The sequence below is a fragment of the Denticeps clupeoides genome, chromosome 10 (assembly GCF_900700375.1).
Source record: "Denticeps clupeoides chromosome 10, fDenClu1.1, whole genome shotgun sequence".
Lineage (NCBI taxonomy): Eukaryota > Metazoa > Chordata > Actinopteri > Clupeiformes > Denticipitidae > Denticeps > Denticeps clupeoides.
In genome coordinates, this window is record NC_041716.1 from 2,681,431 (window position 1) to 2,701,837 (window position 20,407).

Genomic DNA, 20,407 nt, shown 5'->3' on the forward strand with positions numbered 1-20,407 from the left:
TCTGGAGGTGTCTGGAGGCTCCATGAGAGGATGGGTGGTCATTCGTGTGCCTTTCACACATCCTCCTGGGCCTGAGCAGGGGTCTGGAGACCGAGGTTTCAGATCCCTTATGAAAGGAACTCATTCATGGAGATCACCCATAAGGACGAGAAGTTGTCTCTCTTCTTGTGGACCATATCTCACACAGTCCATGCTTCTCAGAGGCCTGTTGGCATGCAAACAGATCAAAAGTATGAACAAAGGGGCAGAGAGACAAACTTCTGTGCTAAATGTTTACGTCTACAAACCATGATAGCTTGTCTATTCGACATCTATGTATGTTATTAAATGTTATACTGGTTATACATCTCAAAAAATAAGAACATCATTAAAAAGGTCATGTATTTTCCTAGTTTATTCCAAAAGGTAAACCTTCATACACGATTTATTAATTACAAGCAAAACGAAAAAATTGTTAATGTCGATGAGTTAATATTACAATATTGCCCATGATTCATAAAAAATTATTCTCCAATGCAGACATTTGGGAAAATTCTAAAAACTCTTTGTTTACACAGTCAATACTTGGTTGAGGCTGAAGGGGTGAAGGTTTGCCATTTGAATAAAAATATGAAAACAAATGACCTTAAAGATAAAGATATTTAATTTTTAGATGATCTAGTACATGTATATTATATGCTTGTACATTTCACACTACCATTCAAAAGTCTGGACGCCCCTAATAATCTTGCATTTTTTGCTTTATGGAACAATGTTGAAGTCACCGGACTATGAAAAAACACACATGAGGTTATATAATAAAACAAACAAAAATAGCAAACAAGGCAAAAAGTTTGCATCTCTCCAAATCAGGGAGCGTTTGCTGTGACGGCAGCATTTCACACTCTTGGCTTCTCTCCACCACCTTACGTTGGACAACGGGGACGTTTTCCAACAGTCCTGAAGGTTTTATGCTGAACGCTTTCTCATCAATCACTCATGTTAATGTTTCATCAAGCGGCATTTGATGATGACAACAGTGAACAAAGCCACCATGAAGATACAAAGAGGAAAAACCTGATTGATCAAACACACTTCACTTTCTCCTCATACTACAAATACTAAATATGCTTCTTGTACTGGATTCTTCCAAATGGCTCCATCTTTAGTCTGCACAACCGCCACAGGGTAGGGGCGTCCAGACTTCTGACTGGTATTGTACATGCACATGCATCCAGGAAGAAGGGCAAAACAAGCATTTATTGCACAATATAATTCCGTTATATGCTTAATTATTTGACCACGTCGTGGTAAGCTGGGAACGTTAATGCCCTACTTTTTGGTTAAAGTAGCTTTTAAAATGTGGGCAAAATCGCCCTGCAAATTAAATCAGACTTGTTTAGAGGGGTTTTGGAGAAGTAGGCAAATTAAATAGAGGAGGCCTGGTGTCACATTAGCTGGACAGCGGCATGAACAAGTTATTATATTAAGGAAAGAAAAAAAAAAAAAGCCGAACACAGCCAACTTATTCTTTCGTATGACGATTTTGGAAGGATTGTGATCTCTAAAGCAGCGGCCACTGTCATCACACCCTTTACCGTGTCCCTTTAAACATACAGCCTGATTAGGGCGAGCCATTAAGAGGTAGATCTAATGTGTGCAGAGATGCCCAGAAAGCAGCGGCACAACTTCAGCAGCCTCATCAACTTTGCCAAGCGTCCATTTCCAGAGGACGCATATTTAAACGGCAAAAATAAAAAAAAAAAACCCTCTGAGAAGAAACTCTGCCCGCTGCCAAGCGAGAGACATATGACTCTGTAACACGCACATGACTCTGGACCGGCTGTGACAGAAAACAAGCGGCGTTGTTCAACAGAACCGTCAACTCTTCCCTCTTTCTCGCAGAATGATGGGAATAATAATTCAGAACAAGCTTTCCAGAAGTGAAAGGTCAAAGGTTCAGCACTGGGAATGAAGAGATAAAAAACAGGCTGGTTTGAGGGGTGGGGTAGGGGACTGAAAATGTTGAATATAGACACATATAGGCGGGCCCACCTCCCTATTTGCATTGGTGCTCCCCCCCCCCAAAAAAATCTGTCCCCTTCCACGCGTCCATGTGACAGAGATTCGCTGTGAAAAAGCAGAGATGGAAGAAGCCACGTACCTCAGTGAGGAGACGGGAGAGAGGGGGGGGCGTCCAGTCCACTTCAGCTCCGCCGGCACACAGAAGTGGGAGAGGCGAGGGGAGCGTGGGTCTCCTCCTCACCTGGCCCTTTCATCCACACCCCCTCATCTCCTCCTCCTCCTCCTCCTCCTCTCATCCGCCACCAACCCCCATGCTGCTCTCCAGGCTGGAGCCCAGCCCAGACGGCCACGCCGATGCCGACACCGGGATGACACGGCGGAGAGAGAGGAGACGACGTTCTCCTCACGCTTTAAAAAGTGCTCACACACCACACACACACACACACACAGGCGTGTGCTCACAACCACACACACACACAAGCACAGGGCCAGAGTGGAGCAGACAAGCGGGCGGGCGTTCACGCAGCCCTGCGGCCTCCTCTGGGTCTTAGTGCCTCGCAGCGGCGTTGCTGCTGGGGTGTCAGCGCGGGTCTCCAGGAGAGTCCGGAATAAAAACCATCCTAAAAAAAGACACCAAGCCCCGCCCCCCCTCTCCCACCCCCCTCAGAACAGCATGTGAAGGCCTCCTGCGATCCTATCTCAAAGGCCTGTTCACCAGAACAGATTAATTCTTTGTGCCAGCGGAGGCTGCGGGGGGAAAATAAAATCACAACAGTTCCATTAGTGCTGAACGTTACTAAACCTGAAAAAGTTTCCGCGGATCTAATTAGCATGCTCCACAATGCCCAAGGAATGTCAAGGTCTAATTATCCATGATTCGTAATTATATAAAAAAATATATAGTTTCCATATTCACGGATGTGAATGTTGAATGTTGAATGTTGTGATATAGACATACACACACACACACACACACACACACACAGGACATGATAAAAGTTTCCTTTCCCCAGGTTGATTTGAAACAGAGATGAGTTCTTGTGATAACTCATGAAAGCGCGTTGTTGTGGCGTTTGGTTGATTCTTGTCACGCTAGACCTGTAGGCGGTTGCACAAAAAGTGCTTTATTGACGTGTAAACACAGCCACCCACGTGGAGCTCCAGGTTGTCTGCTCGGTCTTGTAGCCTGATGAGGTTTAGGTTGTCTCCTTCTCCGCCGTTTTATGGTACAGGGCTCCACAATGGAAGAACCAAATAATGGCTCAAGACCTAAAGGACGTTAGACTTGCTAAAAAGGTCTCTATTTCCAGGGCTTCTTTGTGAAGGACACAGATTCGATGGCATTGGCGCTGATTAGCTGCGCTTCAGTGAGAGAAGTCACCATATGTGACCCTGTTACAACACGGACATTGAGCTTTCCTTCCGCCATTATGGCTCCATTAATTGCAGGGTGCTTTTGAAGAACATAGGGCCGTCGTCCAGCTGCTGCATGAGAGCTCAGCCTATGACGGCGGCCCTGCAGATTGGCTGGAAGAAGGCCCCAGGACTGCCTCTCCATCCAAGTGAGGTGCGGATGTATGGATCAGCTGGGCTCCCAGCAGCCCTCCCTGGGACTTGGAGGGAATTCATTGTTGGGTCCACTGCCACATAAAGTGAAGTGATTGTCACATGTGATACACAGCAGCACAGCACACAGTGAAATTTGTCCTCTCTGCATTTAACCCATCACCCTGAGTGAGCAGTGGGCAGCCATGACAGGCGCCCGGGGAGCAGTGTGTGGGGACGGTGCTTTGCTCAGTGGCACCTCAGTGGCACCTTGGCGGATCGGGATTCGAACCAGCAAACTTCTGATTACGGGGCCGCTCTCCTTAACCTCTAGGCCACCACACTGCCCCCGCTAGGCCACCAATGCCCAAGAACAGAACTCAGTCTCAACAATGTAGGGGTTCAAACATTTTATTCAGCAGTGAACTCATCTTTGCAACTAAGACACACCAATAACAATGAAAAGTGGCAATATTGTCGATGTGCACTTGCAGAAGAACTCTGAAACTAATGAACAATCTCCTACAACCAAACGTCTACAGATGGAGAACAACATTGCATTGCGCATCATATTTCTTGCAGTAGTGACATTTTTGATGGTTTGTTTTGGTGCCCAGTAATCGATTGTAATTAGCGCTCCTGCTCGAAAGCATCGGATTGTCTGGTGCAGGGAGGAATCTGTCAGATTCTCCAAAGTGGTGTTCGGCTCCTTGACGCACCTGGTATCGACCCTTGCAGGCCAATGAAGCAGATCCTGGCCAGCCTGAGAGCCAATAATCAAAATCTTAAAAGATAAGCGCAATCTGAGCTCGGCTCGAATCCTTACTACGTGTGGGAAAATTGACTCGTAATGCAGACATGGCCTAAATTTGCCTGCATGCCTGTAATAACTATGCTGAAAACGGATTTCCTGTTGCAAATGTGTGTGTGTGTGTGTGTGTCAAAGTGTTGAATAATGACAAAAATAGCAGACACTTGTTCGCTCACGCTGCGGCCAATCACAGCAGTGGACAATACACCGTTTACTATGGCAACCCAGGACCTAACTCCAGCCTCCCCTGCCGAAGTGGAACGATGTCCACACGCGAGGAGCCCAGGGCGAGCGTCCTGCCATGGACGGCCACCGCATGGCGCTCCATCCCGCGCCGGGGCCGTATAGCCGCAAACGTCGCCGCCGTTCGCTCCGCCCCTCCGCCGAGATGTTACAGAGCGTTCTTGCACAAGGCTTTTACAGTACATGCCATATTTATTCGAGTGAATGTGCTGTTTGTCTGTTTATGTTGAGCCACATGCGCCCAGGAGGATGTCATGACCATAATCTCCATGTGGAGCACCTACAATAGGCTCAGTGTGTTGGTAGTAAATGAGATAAGACGGGGTTTTTTATCACCTGCCAGCGTGATTTATATAGAACTTGCTCACATGAACAGGGCTTCACTGATTGTAAATTCTTTTATTAATGTGGAAAATGGCCGTGGACCACCACTGGGGTGGCAGCTGTGCATAAAGGAAGCACCGAAGGCAGCAACAAGATGATGGCACTCGGCAGAAGGGGGCGCTCTTCAATCACTGTTGGCGGTAGACCATTGTTTTCATGTATAATTCAACACTTCATTGAACCACAAAATCTTTAGGCTTCTTTTTTTTTTTTGTAAGCTAATACACACAACAGGAATATACAGGATAGGTGTGATGATCTGACGCTATTCTCTGCTGACTAAGACCCACATTAATATTATAACTGAAAGGTCAAAATGAGCAATCTCGAGCGTGACTCAGCCGCTGTCCCCTCCACAAGGGACATTCAAACGCCGCGCATCAGGCTGCAAACAGCTCTGCGGCACGCGAGCTATTAACCCGAAATCTAAAGGGCCAGAGGATCGTCATATGATCATCTTGTCGGAGTGATGCTTACTGCCACTCCGAGCTGCGCAAGAGCCACCAACCTCGTCCTTCAAAACTCTGTCCCTCATTCACGGCATCGTGGCACGCAGTCAACCGGACTGAGGAATTGCTCGGCGCCATTAGCTGCACAGGGCTGATTGGGGCGTAATGGCCTGGAATTGCCCTGCTGCTCGACTGGCATCAGCAACCCTGCATGTGTCAGGTCAGCAGCACCGGCTCCCTCACTCTTCATTCCCACTCCACTCATCCATTAAATTTATCCTGAGCGTCTTACAATCAGTAGTTACAGGGACAGTCCCCCAGGAGACCCTCAGGGTTAAGCGTCCTGCTCAGGGACACAATGGTAGTAAGCGGGGTTTGAACCTGTGACTTTGTGGTCTTCTGGTTAGGAGTGTGTGTGTTATTAACTAGGCTACTACCACCCCATGGCCACGCCCATTCCTCATTTTGCACACTTATTTCCCCCTCTGCAAAAAGGTGCTTTCTGGCCTTGTGTTGGTGTGTGTGTGTGTGTGTGTGTGTGTGTGTGTGTATTTTCCTAGTCCATGTTTGAGTGCTATCGTGTGTCTGCCGTCCCCACTCCTTTTCCCGGAAGTACTCATCCATGAATGCCATTTGTCACACTTTTGTGTGTTTCAATAAAAACCCTCTCCCCACATCTGCGCCTGAATCTCAGTCCTTGTTCATGTCGTGACATTAAGCATGTAAACATGTAACGATGCCATTCATGATCTGAAGTTCCCACTTTCTAAGAATGAGATAAAGTTGCATTTTATAATTAAAAAAAAGACATTTTGTCTGTCCCTCCAGGACAGGAAAATTTGACACAAGGCGCATTTAAGTGTCCAGCACCATTTGTACACAGAGTAATCATACAGAAAAGGCCAAAAGTATTTGGCCACTTGTCCCACTTAAAAAAACAATACTTTCTGAGGACCATCATACAAATAAATTCATATAATAAATTCACTATCCAATTAAAATCCTATTACATTCTGTCTCTCACAGTTGAAGTGAAAGTGAAATGATTGTGAAACACTGCAGCACAGCACACGGTGACACAACGAAATGTGTCCTCTGCTCAGTGGCACATAGGGGGCACCTTGGAGGACCGGGATTTGAACCGGCAACCTTCTGATTACGTGGCCTCTTCCTTAACCGCTAGGCCACCACTGCCCCTATGTACCTATGATGAAAATTACAGACCTCTCGAATCTATGAGCGGGACAGCGGTCTCACTGTATGCTGTAAAAACACCACATAAAGCAATCAGTGGTACTCAACATTTACAGCATTTACCAGACACCCTTATCCAGAGTGACTTACAATCAGTTTTTACAGGGACAGTCCCCCCCGTGGGAGACACTCGGGTTACGGTCTTGTGTTAAGCATTGGGCTACTACTCAACACTGCTAACCAGCAGTACACATAACTATTCATAAAAAAGTCTCACACACACAAAAATTTAAACAGAATTATGAGTAGTAGATGTAGTAGAGGAGTTTCTAAAAATGAAAGTGTGAGATAAATTTCAGCGAGTACGCTGAGTCGTGCATGAGGCTTCTCTCGTTTACTGCCCCTACTTCCACATCCTAAAGAGAGAGGGCTGATTCTGAATCACAGGACTGATCACACACTCTCGCTCTCATACACACACACACACACACACACACACACTGGAGTCCTGCAGGCGGAGGAGCCTGGTAAATAATTCCCTGTGATCTAACCGCCCCTAGCTCCAGCGCATCTCCTCTGCTGCCACACCATGATTCATCTCAATATTTAAAGAGGGGGAAAGAAGCAGCTCAAAAAAAGAAGGTTCCAGATTTTGGGGGCCACGCACCACACCCAGACATGGTGTTCTGTTGTTAATTTCAAATTGTATTTGAAACTGTCCACGAAGAACAATGGTCGTTGTCATGCCCTAGTTCTGCAACTATTCGCCACCACCTTCACTGTTATAAAAACTGAATGAAGTGACACAAAGGCACCTCTGCTTTTAGCCCAACCCAGTGGGCAGCCATGACAGGCGCCGGGGAACAGTGTGTGGGGACGGTGCATTGCTCAGTGGCACCTCAGTGGCACTTTGGTGGTTCAGGGATTCGAACCGTCAACCTTCTGATTACGGGGCCGCATCCTCACCCCCCAGGCCACCACTGCCCCTCTCATTCAATAGAGATGAAACCAAAATACCTCTAGCATGTTGTCAGTGCAGCATGTAATATGGCATGTCATACTGTAGTAAAGATTTACTGAATCAGATTTACTGAAGCCTGATTCAACAGTTTGGATGGAAAAGGTGACAAATAGGTGGCAGAATTTGTACCGCAGCCAGCCAGCAGGGGGCGATAGACCAGTTCTGCCATTGCTTCCTTTCAAGATGATGCAAAACCCACGTTTTTATGCAACAGACATTCCGTTCCTCGTCTATTAGGCTATTATTTGTGGGTGCCAGTACGGTGAGTTGATAGGACCGGAGAGTCCATTTGCAGCGTCGGTTTAAGAGTAATATGTAGCTCAGAAACATGCCACGCTAGTCCTAAATATAACCACCAGCCGTAGATTTAATGAGTAAGAGTCCCCTCTGGCAGCAGACAGGCCCCTGCTGGCGTGTTCGTATGTCTGCATTCGCATGCGTCAACGTTGCTCTCTTATTATGCACAAACCTTCGCTGGAAGTGAAGAGGAGACGCTGGAAAGAGACCACGACTCGCTGTCCTACAGACATCACATGGACGCAAGAAAGCAGGAGCGGACTCCGGTGGAACGGGGGTTTGATTAAAGTGCAAATAAATCGATTGATTTAAACATTTACATTTACATTTACGGCATTTGGCAGACGCCCTTATCCAGAGCGACTTACAACATGCTTTTCAAAAGCCTGGCAACGGACGAGAGAAGCGTCTCCTGGGAAATTACACTCCGCATCCTGATGCCAGTGGGCCTCGGCCATATGTCCGGTAAATGGGGGGCCCTGGGGGGCCCGTCCGAGGGTGGAGGGGGATGGATGTAACCGTACGCGGGCCATTTCCTGCAAGAAGCGCTAGCCGCGGGATGTGGTTGGAGTTGGAAACGCAGAGTGCTGTATGTGAAAGGCTGCCGATGGCCTTTTAGCGGTTCTCCTCCCCCTCCCCACAAGCAGATCTGTGTATAAAAAAGGTACCTTATCCCGAAATGTCAGAACATCGCAAAATAAGCTCTGGGGAGGGAGCCGTGACCTTTGGAGAGGTGAAAGGACACTAATGTCACTCTGCCTCGGGAACTGGGGACACCGCAGACAGGAAAGTGACACCGGTTTGCCGGTGCTGGTACGTTCTGATGGGTGTCCGTGGGCAGCGGGGGAAATCTGGACGCCTGCTTTCGAGTTCCATCTTTGAGTGGATACCAAAGGGGAACCTCCTTGTTATCTGCATCGACCTGGCTGGCAGAAAGTCCCAGGTTCAAGTCCCTGAGCAAGACACTTAACCCCGAGTGTCTCCAGGGGGACTGTCCCTGTCACTCCTAATTGTGAGGCACTCCGGATAAGGGCGTCTGGTAAATGTCTTAAATGTAAACGTAAGAGCACTCACCACACACCAGTAATGAGGTGGAAAGGAGGTCAAAGATTTTCGAAGGGCCGAGTCTTTTCTGAAGACACCCATGGATCTGTGGGTTCAGGACCCTGTACCACATCAACACCTCTTCCAACAGTAACCAAATCCCCCCAGGCAGGTTTATACAACTATTAACTTCAGTGGAAAACCTTTTCTCAGCACAGCTACACACGTTACGAAACTGGAGACACACATAAGAATAAAACCTGGAGCAACGGCTGTGCAAAATGCAGCTTCTTTGCCTCATTTTTGACACGTTTACTCCTTTGGACCGACTCTCACCCGTGGACCAACTCTGGGGCAGTGGTGGCCTAGTGGTTAAGGAAGCGGCCCTGTAATCAGAAGGTTGCCGGTTCAAATCCCGATCTGCCAAGGTGCCACTGAGCAAAGCGCCGTCCCCACACAATGCTCCCTGGGTGCCTGTCATGGCTGCTCACTCAGGGTGATGGGTTAAATGCAGAGGACAAATTTCACTGTGTGCACTGTGTGCTGTGTTGCTGTGTATCACATGTGACAATCTACACTTTTTTTTTTTTTTGTTAAAGGCGACTTTATACTCTATATTTTCTGTATAGCTCACGATGTTCTATTGTTTCTAATTGAAGGCAGAACATTCATAGATTTGCACACACACAATAAAAATGCCCCACTACATAATGCTTACTAGATTAAAGTGGAATATTAATCTTGCACATTTCCAGCACTCATTAGGTATCTGCCACCAGCCCACAAATCAGGCAGCTTAAAAAGCAATTAAAAGAGTTCTTGCTGGTGAGAAGTGTTTATTTCATTCCAGGCTCGTCCGTGATCCGCAGCTGCGTTTAATGCAGATCCTCCGTTAATACAGGTGACATTAGGGCTCTTTAATTGGCACAATGCTGAATGAAGGATCCTGAGGATTAACGTTCTCCGCGTGCCTCATTAGAAAAGGTGAGCTGACGCTGCAGGCCACCTGTCCGTGAGGACGAACAGCGGGACACCTGCCGCCTGGAGCGCTGCTGAACGGCAGAGACGTCAGTTTCAAAGACAAAAGGGCAGACAAAGATGGCTCCTGGAACTCCATCGGACTGGTTAAAAATGTAAACGCTTGCCTTCACGCTCAGAAACTGTCAATATGAGGAAATGTGCAATCTCAGACTCAGGCTGGAGGTTACAAAGCATCTCATCACTCAAATGGGTCCACTCTGCACCCTCTGGTGCAGTGAAGATGAGGGGATGAATTGAACCTTCATCAGAAGTGTTGAAGGCTGCTGGCAGATGTGCGTAGAACACGACAGACTGGCAATCTGTGGATATCCTGTCTACATGATTACATAAATCAGTGGTTTACAGGTTGACCTTCCACTGTTCCATCACCTGAGAAGAGTGCAGAACCCAGTGAATGGCATATGGGCGAAAGAGACATTCTGGCTGAAATTGAGATACTGCTGATTTTGTAAGGCAAACACACAACCCGTCTATAATTTCAATTGTAGGTTTATTTGAACAGTGACAGAACAATAACCAAAAAATTTTTTATAATATTTCCCTGACTGTATACATATGAAATGAAAGCCCTTACTACTGTTATATTAACATGAATAAAATGATAGAATTATTTAACAAAGCCAAATGACTTAACACTGTTCACACAGAAGTAGTTGATGCCAAAAAGGCTAACACTGTCATCCTTGTGTTATAAAAAAAAAATCAGCATTGAAGCGCAGCCATTTATTTTGTTTTTTGGCAAATTTTTAACTACACCAATGTGGTTCTCACTTCTCGATACACTCTACACGCTTTATAGTGTGAATCTTAATTTGATCATCAATGCATTAAAGGCATTAATCCCACTGCAATTTAACAGTTATAATTGTTTTATGGTTTATGTTATTGTCTGTGTATACTGATCGACACTGATAATTGACAGCAGTTTTGCAATATAAATGTGAAAGAAAAGGGAAGTGATTGTGATACGCAGCAGCACAGCACATGGTGCACACAGTGAAATGTGTCCTCTGTATTTAACCATCACCCTTAGTGAGCAGTGGGCAGCCATAACAGGCGCCCAAGGAGCAGTGTGTGGGGACAGTGCTTTGTTAAGTGGCACCTCAGCTGGTCAGGATTCAAACCGGCAGCCTTCTGATTACGGGGCCGATCCCTTAACCGCTAGGCCACCACTGCCCCTGTGTACGTGCCACTGAAGTTGTTCACTGGTAACATGCTCACGTCTCAGTTCACTCAGACAGAGAATGCCAGCACCTGGCAAGAGTGTGTTTTGTGTGTTTGTGTGTGTGATGGGAAAATGAAATCATTTGGAGAGCGCTGGTTACTGCCAGAGATCAGTGTACAGTGTTTGTGTACAGGATTATAGCGGATTAGAATCTGTTCCTGAGAAATTGTCTTGGGCCAAAGCTCGTCTTAGTCTGGGACAGATGCTGGACGCTCAGTGTGGAATGCAGAGCGTACAAAGCTGACCTGGGCGAGGCTGGTCAGATTTCTGCAGGGTAAAGAGTTCAGGATGATGAATATGTGACTACTACCCACAATACATTGTGGCGTAAACTCCACTGACCGGTCGCAGTAAATGTCAAACCGATTACTGATAATCCACTCTGCCCCCCCTCTGGAGAGCCTTGTACCTTTTTGTATGAAAATCGTCACGTGTTATTCAAAGAACTGCATTTAAAAAACTAAGTCCATGCCGCACATCTCCTGGGTTAGTGAGCAGGAAAAGTCCTGCTGGGCTGGAAGTCATGGTTCCTTCCCTTTCCTCCCTGCCAGCTACAGCTAATTAGCATTGTTAAAATACACCCTGCTGTATTTATTTCTCTCTTCAGATGCTGTTTGCAGAATAAGAATTTATTGGGTTTTTTTTTTGTATTTTTTGGTTATGCAGCCTTATGTCTGTTGAGTATGTTACACTCTTATATTATACACAGACACAGTGACTACGAGGAAGGAAGTGGGCCTGTAATGCTTAGGAAATGTTCAGATTAGGCAGGATGAAGGGTGGGCTCCGTTTTTCTTTTTTTTTTTCGGTGTACCGTACCGCCGGGAAGATTAGCAGGGACAGGCCGGATCGGTGAGGATGCCTTTAAATCCTTTAAATCTCACCACAAGGCTGCATTCCGACGGGGTAAGATTATCGCTCTGGCACGGGCTTTATTTTAACAGTCTCCCCTCCGCGTGACTTATTTTTTTACGGCAAGACACGGCGCTTTCATAACCTGCAGAGCATAATATGTATTCCTCCTTTTAATGGTTAATCTTCTACGGCAGAATGGAGAAGCCTCATAATTCTTTCAATGTGGCCTTTTGCTTTATGCATTTCACCTTGTTACAGAACGAAAGTGTTCCTCTCAAGAATCAGGCTCCAGATTTTTTGGGGGATCTTAATGATCGACCCTGGTCAGTCCAGACCTCTGCAGCTACAACAGAGGAAACGTGGACTTCAAATCCTCCACGAAGCCCGTGCAACGGGAAAAAAAAGCATTGTCCCCACACAGTCTGTTGTCTGGTTGCATAACCGATTGTCTGGTCATCTGGCAGCTCATGTCTGTCCCTCTGCATGGACCTTGTGAGGAACATTCTGATTTTCCATTCCAATGTGACATTACATGACACCCAGAACGTTGATCCGGTTCCTTCAGCCTCTGTCCACGTGCTGTCCACGTCTTCCGAAATTTCTCCACAGATCTTCTGGCCAGATGAGTTTTGTCAGACTCTTCCCATCAGTCTGGAAGACAGCTGTCCCATCAAGATAAATCACAAAATATGCCTGACACTCGTTGATTTATCTGACTATGGTGAAACCAATACTTCATTCAATATAATGATAATACATTATCCAACAATTTACATTCGAATATATTATGACAGAGTGACAATGGTGGTAGTAGCCTAGTGTGTGACACACTCGCCTATGAACCAGAAGACACAGGTTCAAACCCCACTTACTACCATTGTGTCCCTGAGCAAGACACTTAACCCTGAGTGTCTCCGGATGGGCCTGTCCCTGTAACTACTGATTGTAAGTCGCTCTGCATAAGGGCGTATGGTGAATCCCATAAATGTAAATGTAGAGTGGGACCCGCTACTGTGCTGTGTCAGGTTAATGGATTTCTCTCCGTGGCCCAAGACCATCTGCTGCAGCCAAAGGCAGTGAGGACCAAGTGAACTGGAAGATGGATGGAACCCGGAGCAGACCATCCCTTCTCCCCAGCTCGACCTTGCTGATTCCCTGGAGGGAGTCTTAATATTTCATTACCCGCATTCTTTCACGCCTTACGGATGCGTCTTACGCAATATGCTTGTGCTGCGGAGCCAGGGGCGGAGGCTGAACTCGGGAGACCCTGGCGAAAGCTGTTATGTCCTACTCGCCGTCTAGTGGTTCCTGATCTGCAGAAATACTGTCTGCATTGGGAAATACTGTATCACTGCAAAAAGTTATTATACCCATTTACATTTTACATTTATAGCATTTACCAGACGCCCTTATCCAGAGCGACTTACAATCAGTAGTTACAGGGACAGTCCCCCCTGGAGACACTCAGGGTTAAGTGTCCTGCTCAGGGACACAATGGTAGTAAGTTGGATTTGATCCTGGGTCTTCTGGTTCATAGGCGAGTGTTTTACCCACTAGGCTACTAGCACCCCTGCTACATACCCATATGATGATCCATAAAAGTCCCTTTAATGTGATGACCTTTAAACCTCCTTCATTATTTAGGCCTCAGGGATGAATAAATGAAGACGTATACGTTGATATGAGGCTGGTCAGTGCAACGAGACACTCCAGGACCAAGCAGCCTCCTGCCACCGGCCAGTCATCAGCATCATGTGTCACTGCTGCCGCGTTCTACAGAAAGACGGGGAAATGCTACAGCCAGGCTTGTACTGCTCACACGACAGCAAGAATGCTGCGGCACCTTGATTTTCTTGCTGGAAAATCAAGACTCACTGATTCAGCACTTGACCCTTGGGTCCTACTAATTCCTTTTTTTTATGAGCTTCTTTCATACTAATAGCTTGCAATTCAGCAAATGAGAAGAGTTCGTATGTAGTGGATCTGTGTGAATATTACAGTTAGTAGTAAACCTTCAGCTTGCAAACCAAAATGCATCATTTTGCTATTTGCCATTCAAATGCATTATATTTACGGCATTCATCAGACGCCCTTATCCGACTTACAATCAGTAGTTACAGGGACAGCCCCCCTGGAGACACTCAGGGTTCACTGTCTTGCTCAGGGACACGATGGTAGTAAGTGGGGCTGGAACTTCTGATTCATAGGCGAGCGTGTACAGGACTAGGCTGCTACCACCTAGCACAATTGATACACCAAAAATAGTAAATAAAGTCAAGACCTCAGTGCCAAGACCCTAGGGGCAGTGGTGGCCTCGTAGTTAAAGAAGCGATCCTGTAATCAGAAGGTTGCCGGTTCGAATCCCGGTCCGCCGAGGTGCCACTGAGCAAAGCACTGTCCCCACACATGCTCCCCGGGCGCCTGTCATGGCTGCCCACTGCTCACCAAGGGTGATGGTTAAATGCAGAGGACATGTTATGTGCTGTGCTGCAGTGTTTCACAATCACTTTCACTTTAAAGACCGTGGCCTTTCTTTTTAGGGAGAAATTAGCAGTTTGAAGCGCCACCACTGAGCCTCGTCTGCTGGCGAACCTGTCCAGAGTTGACAGGTCTGCAGGCAGGTCCAGAGCTGCGGTGCACCAGGCGATCACCCGAAGCACCGGCGGTCATCAGCCGCCAGAGACGGGGCTCCACTGCCGGCCGATGGCAGGAACATTGCAGCTGGTTGTCTGCCAGAGTCAGTCATCCTTGTCTGTTTACTCTCACTCAAAGGCCTGACTGGGCCAGTTGGCCAGTTGAGTACACACACACACACACACACACACACACGAAGCAAAAGTTTCAACCTCATTACTTCAACTCCGTGCTTTGTTGTCTTTCCACCATCTGTTATACACACAATGAGTGCAACCATGGGATCTACTGTAAAGGTAATGCCACCTAACCTTGGAGTATTAGGGTTGCCACACGTTCCTCAAAAGGTGGAATTGTCCCGTTTTTGTAATCAACACCGGACGGGGGTTGTCCCGGACTTCCGGGTTGTGATGAACGCAGCTCCATCCCATCCGGTGGAGCATTTTCTGTATGTTAGCACACTCGCGGCTCCATTCCTGACGTATCAGTGGCACGTTCCAGGTGGCCGGTGGGCATCATTCTCCGCGCTGTGAAGGGCCGTCTGGCAACACCGTAACGGGGGAATCTTCTAGATCTTCTAGGTCCCATTTTCAGCGCCCCTTCTGAAGGCCCCTCCCCCCCAGCCACCACTGCATCTTCACCGGCATCTATTATTGATGGCGAGCATCTAGAGTGCCATTAGCGTGCAGCTCGCCCTTCAGATTGCATTCGCGCTATTTAATGGATCCCGGCAGTCCGGGTGAAGTTTCAGCCGCCGCCTGCTGCTGTCTGACTGGCGGTTGCATAACCGGATTTTCACGTGGCTCCCCGCGCTCCCTGTTCGCTTTATGTTCTCAAGGGACTAGCAGGTGGTGCTTGTCACCGGGTGATTTCTGGAGCCGTGGATTCCCTGAACTCCGTCCAAAAATGAATGTGGTGTCTGCTCGCGGCGTTGGGAGGGGGGGGAACGCGGCCTTCACACGTTTCATTCAAAACATGTTTATTTTCTTCGCGTTTATTTCTTTATTTATCAGGGACGTCGTACAGATCGCTGCAAAATTTCATACCCGATGCCGCGCCGATGAGGTGACCTTGCCGGAATCCGGCGATCCGCGAACGGGGCACCTGAGAGCAGGTGGACTACGGGCACGTGGAGGCGAGCGGTGGCGTCCCAGCGGGCAAGGAAGCCGGTTCAGATCCCAAACCGCCAAGGTGCCCCTGAGATGCCGCTGGCCAGGGTGCCGTCCCCACACGCTGCCCCGGGGGGACCTTTCGTGACATTTTATTTGGTGCACCATGACAATGACAATCACTTCACTTTCAAATATGTCAACACTGGACCCAGTGACCACAGAGGACGCCACCGTCACATCATTAGTGTTCAAACAATATTACAACAGCAACATTTATTTATAGCTTACATAGCCCATAATCCCACACAGTATGTCTCGATGGACTTTATTTGGCCAAAAGATGAGAGCCCGGGTTCCGGCAAGCAGAAGACAAACACGTCCCTTCACCTGGACTCTTCTCAATCTTCTAAATCTATAACATTCACATTTACAGCATTTACCAGACACCCTTATCCAGAGCGACTTACAGTCAGTAGTAACAGGGACAGTCCCCCCTTGAGACACTCAGGGTTAAGTGTCCTGCTCAGGGGACACGATGGTAGTAAGCGGGGTTTGAACCTGGGTCTTCTGGTTCAAAGGTGAGTGTGTTACCCACTAGGCCACCAGCACCCCACACATAAATAAACGATTTGGTTGCGGTATCGTCAGGTACTGGCAGGCTGGAGATAATACGCCCTTGGATGCATCATGGATAATAGCTTTTTTTTTTTTTTTTTTTTTTTTAAAGGCAGCCCTCAGCGAACCCCCCCCCCCCTCAATAATAAAAGGCCATCCACAGCTGGTTGCTAAGCAATGGGAGGCGAGAGGCAGGGGCAGACGGTGCCCGTGTTTGTAGAGTATCATTAGCCACTGGCCTGATGAGTCCCTTTGCTCGAATGCTCAGACAACGTCCGACAGCGAGAGGCGGACGAGGGTGCTTCAAACGTCGCTCTCTGGGAAGAACAGATCACCTGGCCCGCTCCTTCCTGTCGGCCTATAAATAGCCCCCTCCCCATTTATCCCGAGCATTTGATTCATGTCACCACTCCGAGGACCTTCTCTTCGTGCGGCCTCGCGGCCAACCGTATCGTTTGAAATGTGACAACGTATTCCGGCTCCAGTCAAATAGCACCTTTACCTGCTCACACCGCCTCGGGACCGGAATAAAATTAGCCGCGGCGTGCGTCAGACCCCACCGGGCGTCGCTTCCTGTTAATTATGATGCATGAGAATCCGGGGAATGTGTTTACATGCGCATGGAGAGGCCAGCTGGTGCATGTATACGGGGTTCAAGCAAACATCATATTACTCACTGAGCACAGGAAGAGATGCTCCTTCATATCTTATCTGAGCCAAAAAAAAAAAAAGGAGCAAGGTATGCAACATGCAAACAGGACCGGCGGTCGCAGGGCCCTGGGGTGCCCGGGGTGAAGCAGATGTTCCGGAATATCTAAAAACGGAAGCGGGGGGGGGTAAAAATGACCGGGAAGCCATGCACAGCACATGCCAGGCCAAAGAAACAGTCGCCTGGCAACACTGCGCCTGTCGCAGCCGGAACCTGGTCCGAAAAGGCCGCTAGACAGTCGATTTACTGCTGCCTGCTGTACTACTGGGTTTTTCAGGGTTTTTTTTTTTTTTAAATCCTCTCCCACCCAACAACAAGAAAAAAGATGATGTCAGCGTCTTCTGAAGAGCATGTGACCGCTCTGTCCAATGGCACTTCGGCCGAGGCCCAGTAACCCTGCAGCCCCTCCTCAGGACCCTGGCTGCCATGGCGACTAACCTTACAATGTCCCCGGCGTCGTTCTTCGCCTCAATGTGCCGCACTGTGCTACGTGGGGACGAGCACGTACGTGGGGCTCCATGCGTGTTCCCCTCGTCTCACCAGCAGCGGTGACATTCACGACTGAGCACAATAGTGGCATCTATAGTGACAAGGAACGAGGTGTCCAAGGTGACCCCGCGCTGGTGCTAATCTCAGCGGCACCACAAGTCCATCTGTCACCCCGGACCCCCCCCCCAAAAAAACCTGTCCAATCCTCATGACGTTAAACTGGCTGCATGAAGCCCCACCGACGTGGGCTCTGGTTTCAGCCTGAGGACGATGGAGCGCGTCACGTGTCGGGTCTGTAATTCCACTCAGGACGCCGCTCGGTGGGTGAAGGATTGCTCGCCGGAGCCACTGCTCATGCGCCCCAGCGCCGGACCGATGCTGATGCTGACGAGGACGAGGATGAGGATGAGGAGCTCCGCTCTGGACGGGAACGCTGAGCTCGAATAGACGGATTCGTCGCGACGCGACCACCAGCTCACGGCTGCGTTCGGCATCCGAAGCCGGAAAACGTCGCGGTCGGAGGTAAGGAAGCCGAACGAACGAACGGACGTGGCCGCGCCGCGTGTCGTCGAGTCCCGGGAATGGTGCAATGCAACACACGTTTAACTTTGTCACCATCTTGCAGGGAAGGACATGCTCGCCGACAACCGCGGCGTGGGGTCGTCCAGACGGACCGCGCCTGGTGAGTTTTTGGGTTAAATGCACCCACGTTTCAGTCTGCAACCCTGACCGTCGTCTCCTCTTGTAGCCCTGAAAGTGCCACGGATCTCCGCCGGAAAAGGCCGGAAGGATCGGCAAGGATGTCCCTGCCACGCTCGTCCTCGAAAAGTGCCTGCTCCCGTGGGACCTCTGCGTCCTGCTGTTCCTCGTGCGGTTCTCGGCCTCGCAAGGCTCCGCTCTGAACTGCCACAAGACCTGCATATGCCGCCAGCAAACATTGTGAGCTGCTCCAGGATGAACTTGAGCGCGGCCCCGACGGCGCTGCCTCCGTACACGGCCGTGCTTGACCTGAGCTTCAACGAGATAGCCGGCTGCGCGCGGATGGACTCCCGTCAAGATGCCCAAGCTCCACAGCCTCCTCCTGAGCCACAACGGCCTGCACTTCCTCTCCTCTGAGGCCTTCGTCCACGTCACCAACCTGCGCTACCTGACCTGTCCTCCAACGGCCTGCGTCAGCTGGACGAGTTCATCTTCGAGCCGCTGGCGCGCCTGGAGGTGCTGCTGCTCTACCACAACCACATCTCGCAGATCGACGCTCCGCCTTCGCCGGGCCTCAAACAGCCTGCAGAAGCTCTACCTGAGCCCAAAACCAGGTCTCCCGGTTCCCGCTGGAGCTGGTCAAGGACAAGAACCGGCTCTGGAGAAGCTCAGCCTGTGGACGTGTCGTCCAACAGGGTGAAGTCCTCCCCGTCCAGGAGCTCCAGGAGCTGCCCGCCTGGATGGAAGAACGGCATCTACTTCCACGGCAATCCTCTCCTGTGTGACTGTGCCCTGTACAGCCTGCTGGCCCACTGGTACATCCGCCGGGCTGAACTTCCGCCTTCGACTCAAGGACGACTACACCTGCGTGTTGCGGGGACGGAGAAGAGGACCGTGGACGCGTCGAGCTGAACGTCCACTTGAACTGCAGCACGTTCAAGGAGGAGGACGAGGAGGCCTACTTGGACCAGAAGCTGATACTCAGCTGTGACACAAAACACCGGGACATGACCAACACCTGGGTGCTGCCGGGCAACGTGGCGCTGTCCCCCGACAGCAACCACGCAGCGCCGTGCTCCTTCAGGACGGCAAGCTCCAGATCAGCCCCGTCCGCGCCGAGGACTCGGGCGTCTACACCTGCTTCGCCGTGAGCGACGCCTTCAACGAGACCCTGTACGTGGTGGTTGAAGGTGCACAACTTCACACCTGAGCGGCATGGGGGACACGCTCAACACGGCCTACAACCACGCTGGTGGGCTGCCTGGCCAGCGTGGTGCTGGTCCTCATCTACCTGTACCTCACGCCCTGCTGCCCTGCTTCTGCTGCCCGGGGCCGCGGCAAGGGCAAGAACCCGCACGAGGACAGCATCCATTCGTCCATGCTGAGCGCCACCCCCACCCACGAGGACCTGGCGTCGAAGGCGGAGCTAAACAGGCACGTGGCCTTCATAGACCCCAAGGACCTGCAGAGCCAGAATGGCAAATTTAACCCAAGCGGTGAGGGAGGAGCAAGGGAAGGGACCTCGGAAGAAGTCGGTGGCCGAGTCCATCAGCTCGGTCTTCTCGGACACTCCCATAGTGGTTGTAAGGGGGGATACGCGGTGGAGGAACGCGGTTGCCACTGAAGTCTGAATACTGTGACTCATTGGAAAGCGGGGTGAAGAGGTGTGGCATCACCATCCCATTCAAAAAAACCCTATCCAGCATTTAAAATCTGTAGCACATAAAGTCCATACTGTGAAAAGGCCTGGCACCGTACGTGTCCAGTAACTAGTAGAGACAGAAACAGAAGATCGGTACCCCGGAAACTGGCCAAAAGGAAAGAAAAACCCGAGCATGAACCTCACAGATCTGTACTAAAAACTATTAGCTTAGAATAGATATTAGGGCCCACGATCTCGGCCCCCCCCCCTCCCGCTAACAGTCCAGCGTCATCGTGTTTGTGTGCGTAGTCTTCGTCGGTGGGTCATTTTCCGAGGAGTGGCACGACTGGGAGGCGGGGCTTTAAAAGTCTTTGGGTTTGTGGTGCATGTGCAT

At 49.4% G+C, this 20,407-nt stretch overlaps 1 pseudogene; it reads left to right on the forward strand.

Annotated features, from left to right (window-relative positions):
* The first annotated feature begins 17,609 nt into the window (after window positions 1-17,609).
* Window positions 17,610-20,002, forward strand: LOC114798003 (amphoterin-induced protein 1-like; annotated as a pseudogene).
* The last annotated feature ends 405 nt before the right edge of the window (window positions 20,003-20,407 follow it).